The following is a 15756-nucleotide window of genomic DNA, read 5'->3' on the forward strand; positions in this document are numbered from 1 at the left end:
TTAAAAAAAGGAGTCCACAGAATATTTTGAATTTTAATTGAATATTTTTTATTTCTCATATTTCATTGGATACTGTCTTGCCTAATTCAAGTAACTTAATCTTTTTTATAGCCTAAAAAACAGTGAACCAGGCTCAGAATGGTATCAGCAGGGTTTCTCTCCTGCAGCATTGCACTATCTTTATTCCTCCGCATTGAGTGGACTGTGGGTTGAGAGTGGAAGCCCAGCATAGGACTGATGGAAGACAGTTCCTGTGGAGAGTTCTTGGGGGATACTCATGATGCTGATTTGTTAGCGGTAAGTCTGATTGAAACATCATTATGGATATAAATTTCTAATTGAAATGTGATCATTATTCTAAAGGATTTTTTTAGTTCTTTCCTATTGATAGTGCTAGTCCTATTTCAAGCATACATATATACAAGTGCACTGGGCGTGTATTATATATGTATTTCATGTACAGTTGTAATACAGAGATGAATCAATAACTTTGGTTTTGATTATCTTTCTACATAGACTTTGTTGGCTGAGAGATGGCAATTAACCATGCCACTTTAACCTAGAAGCTAGAGAACTTTATGAACTACATGGAGCTGATATTGGTACAACACAGTTGTGGAGCTGTATCTCTTTCAGGAGGAATACTATTCCTCATGCAGGATTAGACTGTTTGGATTAAACCAAGCTCAGACTGGTATCAGCAGGGCTTTCTTTCTGGCAGCCTTGCTCTATCTGCTCTATCAGAGCACTATTACTATTCCTCCGCCTTGAGTGGACTGAGGGCTGAGGGTGGCAGCCTAACACAGGACTGACAGGGGGGCAGTTCCTGTGGAGTTCTTCATGGGGGATACACATGATGCTGATTGGATAGAGGTAAATCTTTATAAAAATGGGTTTTTTTTAGCTGAATTTTTTAATGATAGTGTATGATGATTGTAAGAAGAATTTGCAAATAATGATACCTTGCATGTTTTTGTTCAGATTTCGTTGGCCAAGATATTTTGGATCACCTTAGAATCCAATTTTATTACAGTACCTTATGACAAACATTCTTGGTTCTGTTATTGGTGTGACGGAGTTGTTTATCAGTATAAATATTGGCAGGATTTCTAAATCCGATCCGGTAGCAGTTAATTTGAATTTCTTCAATAGATGTGATCCAGTTCTTCAGATGAGGCAGGTAGAAAAGATATATATTAAAACAATGTAGCAATAAAAAAGTATACAGAATATTTTGAATTTTCATATACATTTCTCCTTTTTTAAAGTCTTCCTTAATTCATTGAACTTTTGTTTTATTTGTATAGGTATTGGAAATATTTGACTATATTCTCCATGGTATCAGTACATGAGTACCTGGGGTTTTTCTACACCAGCTTTGCTTTATGAGAATACTATTACTATTCCTCCGCCTTGAGTGGACTGAGGGCTGAGGGTGACAGCCCAACACAGGACTGAGGGGGGCAGTTCCTGTGGAGTTCTTCATGGGGGATATACACATGCATGGTGCTAATTGGATAGAGATAATTATGATTGAACCCACCGTGATGATTTTGTTCTTCTAAGGTAATTTTAATTCTTAAGGATTTTTAGAAATTTATTCTAATTAATGGTGCCATTTCAAGCAGACATGTGTACAAGAGTAGAATTGTGTTTGTGAATGTTTTTTCTTATACAGAGATGAGTCATTAATTTTGGTTTGTTTTGTCTCTACACAGAGAGATGCCATTTAAGCATGGCACTTCATCCTAGAACAGTACTCTATGAAGTGTACACCTGGTGCTGAGATTGGTACAACACATGCAGTTGTTGAGCAGTATATGTTTTAGAAGGAATACTATCCTAATGCAGGAATAGACTGTTAGGCATGGAGGTTGCAGTATTCTTGATTTCTCTCCTTGGAAATACACCAGATGCTGACATCAGGCAGGTAAAGACATGTTGAATAATTAATCCTTAAAGATGCCTTAAAGAGTCTTAAATACTGTAAATTCCTTATTTCAAGCGAGTACTTAATTCCGCGATTCAACTCGCGAGAACATAAAATTGCGAATGCCAAAAGTTTATCATAGTTATCGTATCTTATTAACATATGTCCTAAAATTAAAAGCGAGATTTTAAAATTCGCAAGGTGGGCTTTTCGCAAATTTACGCAGATATTAATTCCTCACATTTAATTAGGAATTTAAAGTATTCTGTTATTTTTAAGAATAATTTAGAAAGGTAATTATTCAGTTATGTACTTTCCCTTTTAAGCCTGAGGATCTATTTGACCGCATTAATATTTGCATGAAGAATAGAGACAGGCACCTTTCTATTGTGAGAGCAGTATCAGTATTCCTCCACTTGAGTGGACTGAGGACTGCGGATGGCAGCCCAGCACAGGACTGATGGGAGACAGGTCCTGTTGGAGTTCTTCATGGGGGATACACATGATGCTGATTGGATAGAGGTAAGTCTTTATAAAAATGTTTGTTTTTGAGCTGAATTTTGAATTATAGCATAATAATTGTATAAATAATATGCAAATGATGATACAGACATCTTGTATTAAATGGTTTTCTCTCCAGCAGCCTTGCATTGTATTTTGAGAGTACTATTACTATTCCTCCACCTTGAGTGGACTGAGGGCTGAGGGTGGCAGCCTAACACAGGACTGAGGAGGGCATTTCCTGTGGAGTTCTTCATGGGGGATACACATGATGCTGATTGGATGCAGGTAATTTTGATTAAAATTTAAATTATATCTTGATAATTGTAAAAATGATATGCAAATGTTGATACTTCATGTGATTTAATAACCTATCTACTTCTAATCAGAGAGACATGTATCTATTCAGGCTTTGTTGGCCATTAGATTCCAGATCAACTCAGAATCCAAGTACAGTGCCCTATAGGGAATATTTCTGGTTCTGTTATTTGAATGACAGAGTTGTTGCGCAGTATTTCTATTCCTTAAATCTGACTGCAATGATGATGGCAGTTTGGTTTAATTTCTTCAATGGATATGCTCCAGTTGCTGAGATCGGGCAGGTAAAAAAATACATTGAAATATTGAGGGAATGAAAAGAACAAGAATGATAATATGAATTTGAATGAATCATTTGAAACTGTCTTGAATAAATCATTAAACTTAAAAATTATCTTTTTTTTGTATAGCTATTGGAAAGATTGGACCAGATTTTTCATTGACGGCCTTGCATTTTGTGAGCACATTAGCTATTCCGTCGCCCTGAGAGGACTGTGGGCTCAGGGTGGCAGCCTAACAGGACTGAGGAGGACAGTTCCTGTGGAGTTCTTCATGGGGGATACACATGGTGCTGATATGAAAGAGGTAATTATGATTAAAAACATTGAATAGACCTGAATTTTAAATGCTAACATGATATTTGTTACATGAATTTGGATATAATGATACTGAATATCTACCATTAATCACAGATACACGTTTCTATTTAGACTCTGTTGGCAGAGAGATTTCGGATCACTTCAGAATATTAGTACAGTACCTTATGACGAATATTCCTGGTTCTGTTATTGGTATGACATGGTTGTTGGGCAGCATGAATATTGACAGGATTTCTGAACTGATCAATGCCGTATATTTGCATTGATTCAATGGATATTTATGCTTCAGTTGCTGAGATCAGACAGGTAAAAAATTCATTGACGGTTACCATTTATATTGTACAAAGGAAGTAAAAAGAAAAATGGAGTCCATAGAGTATTTCAAATTCTAATAGAATATTTTGAATTTTACTAATTTATTGGCTACGGTCTTGCCTAATTCAAGTAACTTAATCTTATTTATAGCCTAAAAAAACGTGAACCAGGCTCAGAATGGTATCGGCAGGGTTTCTCTCCTGCAGCATTGCATTTGGGAGCACTATCTTTATTCCTCCGCCTTGAGTGGACTGTACGTGGGCTGAGGGGGGCAGCCCAGCACAGGACTGACAGGGGGGCAGTTACTGTGGAGTTCTTCATGGGGGATACACATGGTGCTGATTGGATAGAGGTAAGTCTTTATAAAAAAATTTGTTTTTAAGCTGAATTTTTTAATGATAGTGTATGATGATTGTAAGAAGAATTTGCAAATAATGATACCTTGCATGTTTTTGTTCAGATTTCGTTGGCCAAGACATTTTGGATCACCTTAGAATCCAATTTTATTACAGCACCTTATGATGAACATTCTTGGTTCTGTTATTGGTGTGACAAAGTTGTTTGGCAGAATAAATATCGGCAGGATTTCTAAATCCGACTGAACTGATGGTAGCAGTTAATTTGAATTTCTTCAATAGATGTGATCCAGTTCCTCAGATGAGGCAGGTAGAAGAGATGTATATTAAAACAATGTAGCAATAGAAAAAGTATACAGAATATTTTGAATTTTTTTAACTTCCTTAGCTCGAAATAGATGGGACGGTTTTTAATCTTCGAGGTATCCGAGTATTCAAGATATTGAAAGTAAAATTCTTTTAAAAAAAAGTTGTTCAGACTTACAAATCACTTCAACATATCCTTTGTACTGGATACTCACTATTCGAGATATTGAAGTTCATCAATCATTTATAATCGTCTTTAATAATTCATTTAACTTTATTTTTATTTGTATAGCTATTGGAAATATTTGACTATATTCTCCATGGTATCAGTACATGAGTACCTGGGGTTTTTCTCCAGCAGCCTTGCTTAAAGAGAGCACTATTACTATTCCTCCGCCTTGAGTGGACTGAGGGCTGAGGGTGGCAGCCCAACACAGGACTGAGGGGGGCAGTTCCTGTGGAGTTCTTCATGGGGGATATACACATGCATGGTGCTGATTGGATAGAGATAATTATGATTGAACCCACCGTGATGATTTTGTTCTTCCAAGGTAATTTTAATTCTTAAGGATTTTTAGAAATTTATTGTAATTAATGGTGCCATTTCAAGCAGACATGTGTACAAGAGTAGAATTGTGTTTGTGAATGTTTTCATGTACAGTTCTTATACAGAGATGAGTCATTAATTTTGGTTTGTTTTGTCTCTACACAGAGAGATGCCAGTTAACCATGGCACTTCATCCTAGAACAGTACTCTATGAAGTGTACACCTGGTGCTGAGATTGGTACAACACATGCAGTTGTTGGCTGTATATGTTTTAGAAGGAATACTATCCTAATGCAGGAATAGACTGTTGGGCATTGAGGTTGCACTATTCCTCATGTAGGAATAGACTGTTAGGCATGGAGGTTGCAGTACTCTTGATTTCTCTCCTTGGAAATACACCAGATGCTGACATCAGGCAGGTAAAGACATATTCAATAATTAATCCATAGAGATGCCTTGAAGAGTCTTGAATATTCTGTTATTTTTTAAGAATAATTTCGAAAGGTAATTATTCTATTATTTACTTTCCTTTTTTAAGCGTAAGGATATAGTTGACCACATTAATATTTGCATGAAGAGTAGAGACAGGCATCTTTCTATTGTGGGAACAGTATCATTATTCCTCCACCTTGAGTGGACTGAAGGCTGAGGGTGGCGGCCCAGCACAGGACTGAAGGGGGCAGTTCCTGTGAAGTTCTTCATGGGGGATACACATGATGCTGATTGGATGCAGGTAATTTTGATTGAAATTTATATTAGAGCATGATAATTGTAAAAATGATATGCAGATGATGATATTTCATGTGCTTAAATGATTTATCTACCACTAATCGGAGAGACATGTTTTTATTCAGACTTTGTTGGCCAATAGATTCCAGATCACCTCAGAATCAAAGTACAGTACCTTATGATGAATATTTCTGGTTCTGTTGTTTGCAAGACAGGGTTGTTGCGCAGTATTTCTATTCCTTAAATCGGACTGCATCGATGATGGCAGTTTATATCAATTCTTCAATGGATATGCTCCAGTTGCTGAGATCGGGCAGGTAAAAAAAATACCTTGAAATATTGAGGCAATGAAAAGAGCAAGCAGGATAATTTGAATATTTGAATGAATCTTTTGAAACTGTCTTGAATAATTCAATAAACTTTATCATTTTTGGTATAGCTATTGGAAAGATTGGACAAGATTTTTCATTGACGGCCTTGCATTTGGGAGCACTATCTTTATTCCTCCATCGTGAGTGGACTGGAGGCTGAGGGTGGCAGCCCAGCACAGGACTGAGGAGGGCAGTTCCTGTGGAGTTCTTCATGGGAGATACACATGGTGCTGATTGGATAGAGGTAAGTCTTGATTAAAAACATTGAATTGAGCTGTATTTTGAATGCTAACATGATAATTGTTAAATGATGAATTTGGAAATAATAATGCTGAATATCTACTACTAGTCATGCTAATCCGAGAGAAATGTTTCTATTCAGACTCTGTTGGCCGAGAAATTTTGGATCACTTCAGATTATAAGATCATGCAGTACCTTATGAGGAATATTCCTGGTTCTCTTTTGTGTGACACAGTTGTTGGGCAGTATCAATACTGGCAGGAATCTGACTGAACTGATGATGGCATTTTATTTTCATTTCTTCAATGGATATATATGCTTCAGTTGCTGAGATCAGGCAGGTAAAAAATTCATTGACACATTGCCATTAATATTGTACAAAAAGATTTTTAAAAAAAGGAGTCCACAGATTATTTTGAATCTTAATTGAATATTTTGAATTTTTTTATTTCATTGGATACTCTATTGCCTAATTTAAGTAACTTAATCTTTTTTGTAGCTATTGGGAACAGTTAACCAGTACTCTCAGATTGGTAACTCCTACAGCGTTGCATTTGGGAGCACTATCTTTATTCTTCCGCATTGAGTGGACTATGGGTTGAGAGTGGAAGCCCAGCATAGGACTGATGGAAGACAGTTCCTGTGGAGAGTTCTTCTTGGGGGATATTCATGATACTGATTTGTTAGCGGTAAGTCTGATTGAAATATCATTATGGATATAAATTTCTAATTGAAATGTGATCATTATTCTAAAGGATTTTTTTAGTTCTTTCCTATTGATAGTGCTAGTCCTATTTCAAGCAGACATATATACAAGTGTATGTATTATATAATTATGTATTTCATGTACAGTTGTTTTGCAAAGATGAATCAATAACTTTGGTTTTGATTATCTTTCTACACAGACTTTCTTGGCTGAGAGTTGGCATGCAGTTAACCTTGCTCTTCAACCTAGAAGAGAACTTTATGAACTACATGGTGCTGTTATTGGTACAACACAGTTGCTGAGCTGTATATCTTTCAGGAGGAATACTATTCCTCATGCAGGAATAGACTATTTGGAATCAGCAGGGCTTTCTTTCCGACAGCCTTGCTCTATCAGAGCACTATCACTATTCCTCCGCCTTGAGTGGACTGAGGGCTGAGGGTGGCAGCCTAACACAGGACTGACAGGGGGGCAGTTCCTGTGGAGTTCTTCATGGGGGATACACATGATGCTGATTGGATAGAGGTAAATCTTTATAAAAATGGGTTTTTTTAGCTGAATTTTTTAATGATAGTGTATGATGATTGTAAAAAGAATTTGCAAATAATGATACCTTGCATGTTTTTGTTCAGATTTCGTTGGCCAAGACATTTCGGATCACCTTAGAATCCAATTTTATTACAGCACCTTATGACAAACATTCTTGGTTCTGTTATTGGTGTGACGGAGTTGTTTATCAGTATAAATATTGGCAGGATTTCTAAATCCGATCCGGTAGCAGTTAATTTGAATTTCTTCAATAGATGTGATCCAGTTCCTCAGATGAGGCAGGTAGAAAAGATATATATTAAAACAATGTAGCAATAAAAAAGTATACAGAATATTTTGAATTTTCATGTACATTTCTCCTTTTTTAAAGTCTTCCTTAATTCATTGAACTTTTGTTTTATTTGTATAGGTTTTGGAAATATTTGACTATATTCTCCATGGTATCAGTACATGAGTACCTGGGGTTTTTCTACACCAGCTTTGCTTTATGAGAGTACTATTACTATTCCTCCGCCTTGAGTGGACTGAGGGCTGAGGGTGACAGCCCAACACAGGACTGAGGGGGGCAGTTCCTGTGGAGTTCTTCATGGGGGATATACACATGCATGGTGCTGATTGGATAGAGATAATTATGATTGAACCCACCGTGATGATTTTGTTCTTCTAAGGTAATTTTAATTCTTAAGGATTTTTAGAAATTTATTCTAATTAATGGTGCCATTTCAAGCAGACATGTGTACAAGAGTAGAATTGTGTTTGTGAATGTTTTCATGTACAGTTCTTATACAGAGATGGGTCATTAATTTTGGTTTGTTTTGTCTCTACACAGAGAGATGCCAGTTAACCATGGCACTTCATCCTAGAACAGTACTCTATGAAGTGTACACCTGGTGCTGAGATTGGTACAACACATGCAGTTGTTGGCTGTATATGTTTTAGAAGGAATACTATCCTAATGCAGGAATAGACTGTTGGGCATTGAGGTTGCACTATTCCTCATGTAGGTATAGACTGTTAGGCATAGACTGTTAGGCATGGAGGTTGCAGTATTCTTGATTTCTCTCCTTGGAAATACACCAGATGCTGACATCAGACAGGTAAAGATATGTTGAATTCTTAATCCATAGAGATGACTTAAGAGTTTTGTTATTTTTTAAGAGTGATTTTCAAAGGTAGTTATTAATTTATGGACTTTCTCTTTAATCCTTAGGATCTCGTTGACCATATTACAATTTGCATGAAGAGTAGAGACGGGCATCTTTCTATTGTGGGAACAGTATCATTATTCCTCCGCCTTGAGTGGACTGAGGGCTGAGGGTGGCAGCCCAGCACAGGACTGAGGGGGCAGTTCCTGTGGAGTTCTTCATGGGGGATACACATGGTGCTGATTGGATGCAGGTAATTTTGATTGAAATGATTTGTTTTGAGCTGAACTTTGAGTTGTAGCATAATAATTGTATAAGTAATATGCAGATGATGATACTGAATGTGCTTCAATTATCTCAGAGAGACATGTTTCTATTTAGACTTTGTTGGCCGATAGATTTCGGATCACCTCGGAATCCATGTACAGTGTACCTTGTGACAAATTTTCCTGGTTATTGGTTTGACATAGTTTTTGGGCAGCATCAGTATTGGCAGGATTTCTATTCCTTAAATCTGACTGCATCGATGATGGAAGTTTGGTTTCATTTCTTCAATTGCTGAGATCGGGTAGGTAAAAAAATACATTGAAAGATTGTAGCAATGAAAAAAGCATGCTGGATATTTTTAATTTTCATATATCATTAAAAAAGGTCTTGCATAATTCATTAAACTTTTTCTGGGGTATAGCTATTGGAAATATTGGACCATATTATTCATTGGATCAGTGGGGTTTCTTTCCAGTAGCCTAGCTTTACAAAAGCACTATTATTATTCCTCCACCTTGAGTGGACTATGGGCTGAAGGTGGCGGCCCAGCACAGGACTGAGGGGGGCAGTTCCTGTGGAGTTCTTCATGGGGGATACACATGGTGCTAATTGGATAGAGGTAAGTCTGATTGAAATCATTTTATAGAGCAGAATTTTAAATAATACTTAACATAGGATAATATTAAAAATACTTTGTAATTAAAGAGGCATCCTGTATGTGCATTAATATTTTATCTACCACTAATCAGAGAGATATATCTTTATTCAGATTACGGATCACCTCAAAATCCAAGTAAATGACCTAGTGAAGACTATTCCTGGTTCTGTGGTAACTGATATGACACAGTTGTATGGCAGTATGCATATCAGCAGGATTTTGACTGTACTGATGATGGCAGTTTATTTTCAGTTCTTCAGTGGATATATATGCTTCAGTTGAGATCAGGAAGGTGAAAAATTCAGTGAAACATTGCTTGAAACATTGTACAAAGGATTTAAAAGAAAAGAGTATGTTATATTTTGAATTTTAAAAAATCATTTAAAAATGTCTTGTATAATTCATGAAATATTGAACCAGATTCTTCATTGTGTCAGTGGGGTTTCTCTCCAGTAGCCTTGCTTTATGAGAGCACTATTACTATTCCTCTGCCTTGAGTGGACTGAGGGCTGAGGTTGGCAGCCTAACACAGGACTGAGGGGGGCAGTTCCTATGGAGTTCTTCATGGGGGATACACATGGTGCTGATTGGATAGAGGTAAGTCTTTATAAAAATGTTTGTTTTTGAGCTGAATTTTGAATTATAGCATAATTATTGTATAAATAATAAGCAAATGATGATACAGACATCTTGTATTTAATGGTTTTCTCTCCAGCAGCCCTGCATTGTATTTTGAGAGTACTATTACTGTTCCTCCGCCTTGAGTGGACTGAGGGCTGAGGGTGGCAGCCTTACACAGGACTGAGGGGGCAGTTCCTGCGGAGTTCTTCATGGGGGATACACATGATGCTGATTGGATGGAGGTTATTATGATTGAAATAATTAAAAATGTGATCCTTATTATACAAGATGTTTCGGTTCATTCCTAATAATAGTCCTATTCAGCTAGATATATGTAAAAGTGTATGTCCTATATATGTTTTTCATGTACACTACTGATACAGAGTGGCATCAGTAACTTCGGTTTGGATTGTTTCTATAAACTTAGTCTTTGTTGGCTGAGAGATGGCAGTAAACAATGGTACGTTATCCTAGTATCTTTATGAAGTGTAGTACATCTATTTCTACAACACACTTGCTGAGCTGTATATCTTTCAACAGGATTACTATTCATCAAAACTGAAAAGACTGTTTGGGATGCAGGTTGCAGTTTTGCTGCATTTCTGTAATGGAAATGCTACTGCTGTTACTGACATTTGCCTGGTAAATATACTTTCAATGATCTATTGAGAATTCTGCCTTTATATTCACTATTGTAAATGTTAATTATTATTTCGAAAGTTAATGGATACTGCAGGAACTTAAATATTTAGTAATAGGAATTTTTACGCAAGACTTATGTTTGCTTTAAGGTATTGTATTGTGTGGGCAGTATACATATTCCTCGGCCTTAGTGGACTGAGGGCTGAGGGGGGCAGTTCCTTAACTCTTGGGTTCTCAAGGAGGATACTCATACATGGTGCTGATTTGGTGCAGGTATCTTTTATTTGTAATTGTTGATGTATGTGTGGCAATAAATGAAATATTTTTAAATTCTAACAGGGACGGTTATTAACTTCTATTGACATTTTTATAGATCTTTTTCAATCTAGACTCAGTTCAGTTACAGCAAAATTCAGTGTACTGGTGTAAAACCTGCTCTGAATTATTGACCATTAACTTGGATGTTGAGAAGTATTAGAGAGACTAAGAGTGGATAGTTGATGTGACACATATATCTGTTTATTTAGGAAGACATGTTCATGAGTTCCACAGAGATGCATCCAAGACCATGATTGGGACTATTTCTATTCTTACTTGCATAGTTGTGACACGACATGTTCCTTAACAATGTTGGCAATGTTAGTGGATATTGGTTGCAGCATATGACATTAATTGAGTTGGTTTCCTTAAATGAGATGCCTAATCAGGTAAAAAACGCATTGAATTATTGTAGAGATTAAGTCATGAAATAGTATGGGATATTATATATTTAAATTATTAATTTAAAAAGTTATTTTATTATTCATCTTCCTTATTCTGATTTCCTTTTATAGATGTTTCTGATAATAGACCCAAATGGAGTCTCTCTCCAGCAGCCTTGCATTTTGAGAGCACTACACCTATTCCTCCATTGTGAGTGGACTGGAGGCTGAGGGTGGCAGCCCAACACAGGACTGAAGGGGGCAGTTCCTGTGGCGTTCTTCATGGGGGATACTCTTGATGCTGACTGGATGGAGGTATTAGTCTTCCATTCAAGCATTAGTCATCTGATATTTTATCTGCAAAAGACTCTATTTGTATACCTTATTACAAAGATTTTAAAATCTTTACAGATCCTTATTTTTCCTTAATTGAATGCAATTTAGAGCATTCTTATGTAGAACAAAAGACAGCGATATATTTGAAGAAAGGGATTTACTGCCATGATTAGTGGTTGCTACTTTGATATTGGGAAAGACTCTGTGTGCTACAGGGACTATTCAAGGAGAAGGTGTGTGCTGTTCCTTAATAAAGAAAGACATATCTGTTGTGATGCATTGAATGAGTGGTAGTTTCTTGTTGTATGTCATATTGTCTAGGAGCACCTCTACCATTTATCCAACCTGAATGGATTCACAACCTGAATGCATGATTCACAGTTGAAGAGTGCAGTTCTCAACAGTAATGAGCGAATACAGCAAAACATCAGTGGAAAAAAAATTCCTGCATTTCCTCAATGAATTTACTCTTGGTTTCATGAAGGTAAATACTGGTAAGACATTAAAACATACTGTAGAAGTAAAATGGGTTATTTTTTACATTCTTTCAGGTTATTAATACACATGTATGTGCCATTCCTTTTTCATTTTTTTATAACTTCTATAATTTCAGAGTCTTTAACAGACACCCTTGTATTGTTTGAGCACGATAGCTATTCCTCCGCCTTGAGTGGACTGAGGGCTTAGGGTGGCAGCCCAACACAGGACTGAGGGGGGCAGTTCCTGTGGAGTTCTTCATGAGGGATACACATGGTGCTGATTGGATAGAGGTAAGTCTGGTTAAAACATTGTATAGATTTTAGTTTTTAAAGGATTTTATTAACCAGGTCCAATATTTTAACCAGAGAAATGTACATGCAGGTTTCCCTTTGTACATAGTATGTGTTTTACATGTATTATTACATAGAGGTACATCAGTAACCTGATTTGGATTGTTCTTACACGGATTTGTTGGCTGAAAGATTGCAAGGCAACCAGATGACACATAAACATGCCATTCTGAGTACAGTACTTTATGAAGTGAACACCTGGTGCTGTTATTGGTACAGCGGAGATCTTGAGCTGTATTCGTTTCAGCAGGATTACTATTCATCAAACTAGATAGACTCTTTTGACAGCAGGTTGCAGTATTCAGGATTTTTTTTCTCGATAGGATTAAAGCAGATGCTGACATCAGATAGGTAAATATATGTTGAAAAAACCTATAGAGATGTCTTGAAGGGTATTAAATATTTTGTATTTATTAAAGAGTCAGATGCTGACATCAGATAGGTAAATATATGTTGAAAAAACCTATAGAGATGTCTTGAAGGGTATTAAATATTTTGTATTTATTAAAGAGTCATTTATTAAAAGTCATGATTAATACATGTACATTACCTTTCAAGGTTAAAGAACTATTGAAGAGATGAATGTTTGCTTGAAGAGTATCAATAGGCACTTTTGTGTTGTTTGAGACTGTTTTAAACTATTCCTCCATCATGAGTGGACTGAGGGCTGAGGGTGGCAGCCCAGCACAGGACTGAGGGGGGCAGTTCCTATGGAGTTCTTCATGGGGGATACACATGGTGCTGATTGGATAGGGGTCAGTCTTGATTGAAAACATTGTATAGAGCGGAATGATAACAATTTCTTATGATAATTATAAAAAGAATTTGCAAATGATGATACTGATTGTGCTTTCATTATCTATCTGCTCCTAATCACAGAGACATGTTTCTTTTCAGACTTTGTTGGCAGAGATCGAGATTTCGGATCACCTCAGAATCCAAGTACATGTACCTTATGACAAATATTCCTGGTTCTGTTATTGCTTTCACACGGTTGTTGGGCAGTATGAATATCGGCAGGGTTTCTTTTCCTTAAATCTGAATGAACTGATGATGGCAGTTTAGTTTCATTTCTTCAATAGGTGTGCTTCAGTTGCTCATATGAGGCAGGTAAAAAATACGTTGATATACTGCTTGATACATTTAAGCTAGTAATGAAAAGAGTAGAGTGAATATTTTCAATTTCAAAACATATCATTTGGAGAGGTTTTGCATCATTAATGTACTTTCATCTTTTTATAGCTTTTAGAAATATTGGACTGGGCTCTCTCTTGTATCAGTGGGGTCACTCCCCAGCAGCCTTGCATTATGATAGCGCTATTTCTATTCCTCCGCCTTGAGTGGACTGTAGGATGAGGGTGGCAGCCTAACACAGGACTGAGGGGGCAGTTCCTGTGGAGTTCTTCATGGGGGATACACATGGTGCTGATTTGATGCAGGTATGTTTCTTTCAACGCTGATTGTATACTAAAATTTTTAAGTTTAAGGCACATGGTAAAGGTGATGAAGTACTGATTTATGCATTACTTGGTCTTAAATAGATAAAGTTTGCTGACTTTGGAAGGACTTCAGTATAGATTCACTTTGCATTGAAGCCTTGGAGTAGACTAGCCTTGGAATCACAGTTTTTGCAATTGAGTATTGGCCTTCTACTAAGCTACCTTGCATCTATACAACATTGACTTCTCCTGTCCACTGTCTATTGACAATGACGTGGACGTTGCCATGGGATTCTGTTTATGGGGCAGATTTGAGGCAAGTAGGGTGTATAATGAAATGTGTGAGAAACTTGGAAATCATTAGTGAGTTTTTTTTATTCACAGCAATATCACTTCAGAGCTTTTAAGTAATTCATATATTATACATAAAATTGCTTACAAAAGTACGGTAAATATAAATGTTAATAGGTTAGGGTCCATACTGAGGCAGTCCATACTGTCATAATAGATGTCTTTTTATTAGTCCCCTACCGGTTTTCACCGGAGGGGACTATAGCTTTCCTCTGCATCCGTCTGTCCGTCTGTCTGTCCCACTTCAGTTTTCCACACTTTTTTTCTTTATGCGTTTGAGTAATAATATGAAATTTGCTGAACAGCTTCAAAATGTCAAACTACAGATCAAGTTTACACTTTTGTAGCGTCTGGTTGACATATTTTGGAAAAAAAAATTTTATTGTCCAATTTTTTAATGTTCGGGTTCGATATTCTGCATAACAGTGCATTGTTTTCACAATTTTCACAAACCGGTAGGGGACGTGTATTGCTTATGCAATACTCTCAGAATGCTTGTTTTATATGAAAATATTCATATATTCAATGCAGACATTAACTATCCCTCTACCATGAGTGGACTGTGGACTGAGGATGGCAGTTCCTGTAAAGTTCTTTATTGGGGATACATATATGGTGTTCATCAGAAGCAGGTAAACACAATGCATTTAAACTTACATTAAATTAACTTAACACAAAAACTTTAAATTGTATACCAGTATTTGATACTCTGAAATTTATATTTGTTCCAATCTGCTTAAATTACAGATTACATTCTAGGAATCCCATCAGTTTTCGTGAGGAAAGATATCATTCTCTATATACAGCGTGGTGTAAAGCATTTGTCTGTGTACCTTGTCCATGACAGTTTGTTATTTAGAAAGAGAGAAGTATGTCTCAGTAGACAGAGGCACATGTATACATATAATCTGTTGTTCTTGTCAAACTACAGTCTTTTCATGGTCATTATAAAACTCACTCTTGGAAAACAAATTATATTTACCAGCTCATATATAATTTAAGTTTGTAACATTTGTTATTAATATATTGTGTTATATAAACTTTGTTCAACCAACATAATTGATTATTGGTCTCTTAAATTGTGCTAGATCAAGATTTATTCGTTAAGTTTGCACTAACATACAGTCATGTAATTTAGAATCTTCTTACAATGGATAATGTCTAATTGTAAGTAGTTTTTACTATATATAAAGCAATTAAGAAATCAACAACTCATATGTTTTCTATATCTTCTCTTTTTTTCCAGGTATGTGGAACTTATGACACAGTCAGTCATTGTTTGCCAGCAACACAAAATT

General features: G+C 36.3%; 4 long non-coding RNA genes across 4 annotated transcripts; all 4 read left to right on the forward strand.

Moving 5' to 3' along the window:
- The first annotated feature begins 2846 nt into the window (after positions 1-2846).
- LOC128181057 (uncharacterized) lies at positions 2847-4484 on the forward strand. The gene is made up of 5 exons (XR_008243278.1): positions 2847-3033; positions 3160-3334; positions 3460-3654; positions 3814-4015; positions 4176-4484. It is a non-coding gene; the product is annotated as an uncharacterized LOC128181057 (long non-coding RNA).
- Positions 4485-6364: 1880 nt separating this feature from the next.
- Positions 6365-7741, forward strand: LOC128181058 (uncharacterized). Its single transcript, XR_008243279.1, has 4 exons — positions 6365-6554; positions 6713-6902; positions 7119-7444; positions 7552-7741. It is a non-coding gene; the product is annotated as an uncharacterized LOC128181058 (long non-coding RNA).
- Positions 7742-7909: 168 nt separating this feature from the next.
- On the forward strand, positions 7910-10129 carry LOC128181055 (uncharacterized). Its single transcript, XR_008243276.1, has 7 exons — positions 7910-8136; positions 8298-8565; positions 8679-8866; positions 8995-9181; positions 9302-9499; positions 9650-9888; positions 9992-10129. It is a non-coding gene; the product is annotated as an uncharacterized LOC128181055 (long non-coding RNA).
- An 871-nt stretch (positions 10130-11000) lies between these two features.
- Positions 11001-14769, forward strand: LOC128181056 (uncharacterized). The gene is made up of 10 exons (XR_008243277.1): positions 11001-11074; positions 11329-11508; positions 11635-11817; positions 11914-12322; positions 12452-12608; positions 12746-13019; positions 13227-13423; positions 13566-13778; positions 13911-14107; positions 14210-14769. It is a non-coding gene; the product is annotated as an uncharacterized LOC128181056 (long non-coding RNA).
- Positions 14770-15756: the final 987 nt, after the last annotated feature.

The sequence above is a fragment of the Crassostrea angulata genome, chromosome 4, assembly GCF_025612915.1.
Source record: "Crassostrea angulata isolate pt1a10 chromosome 4, ASM2561291v2, whole genome shotgun sequence".
Classification (NCBI taxonomy): Eukaryota; Metazoa; Mollusca; class Bivalvia; order Ostreida; family Ostreidae; genus Magallana; species Magallana angulata.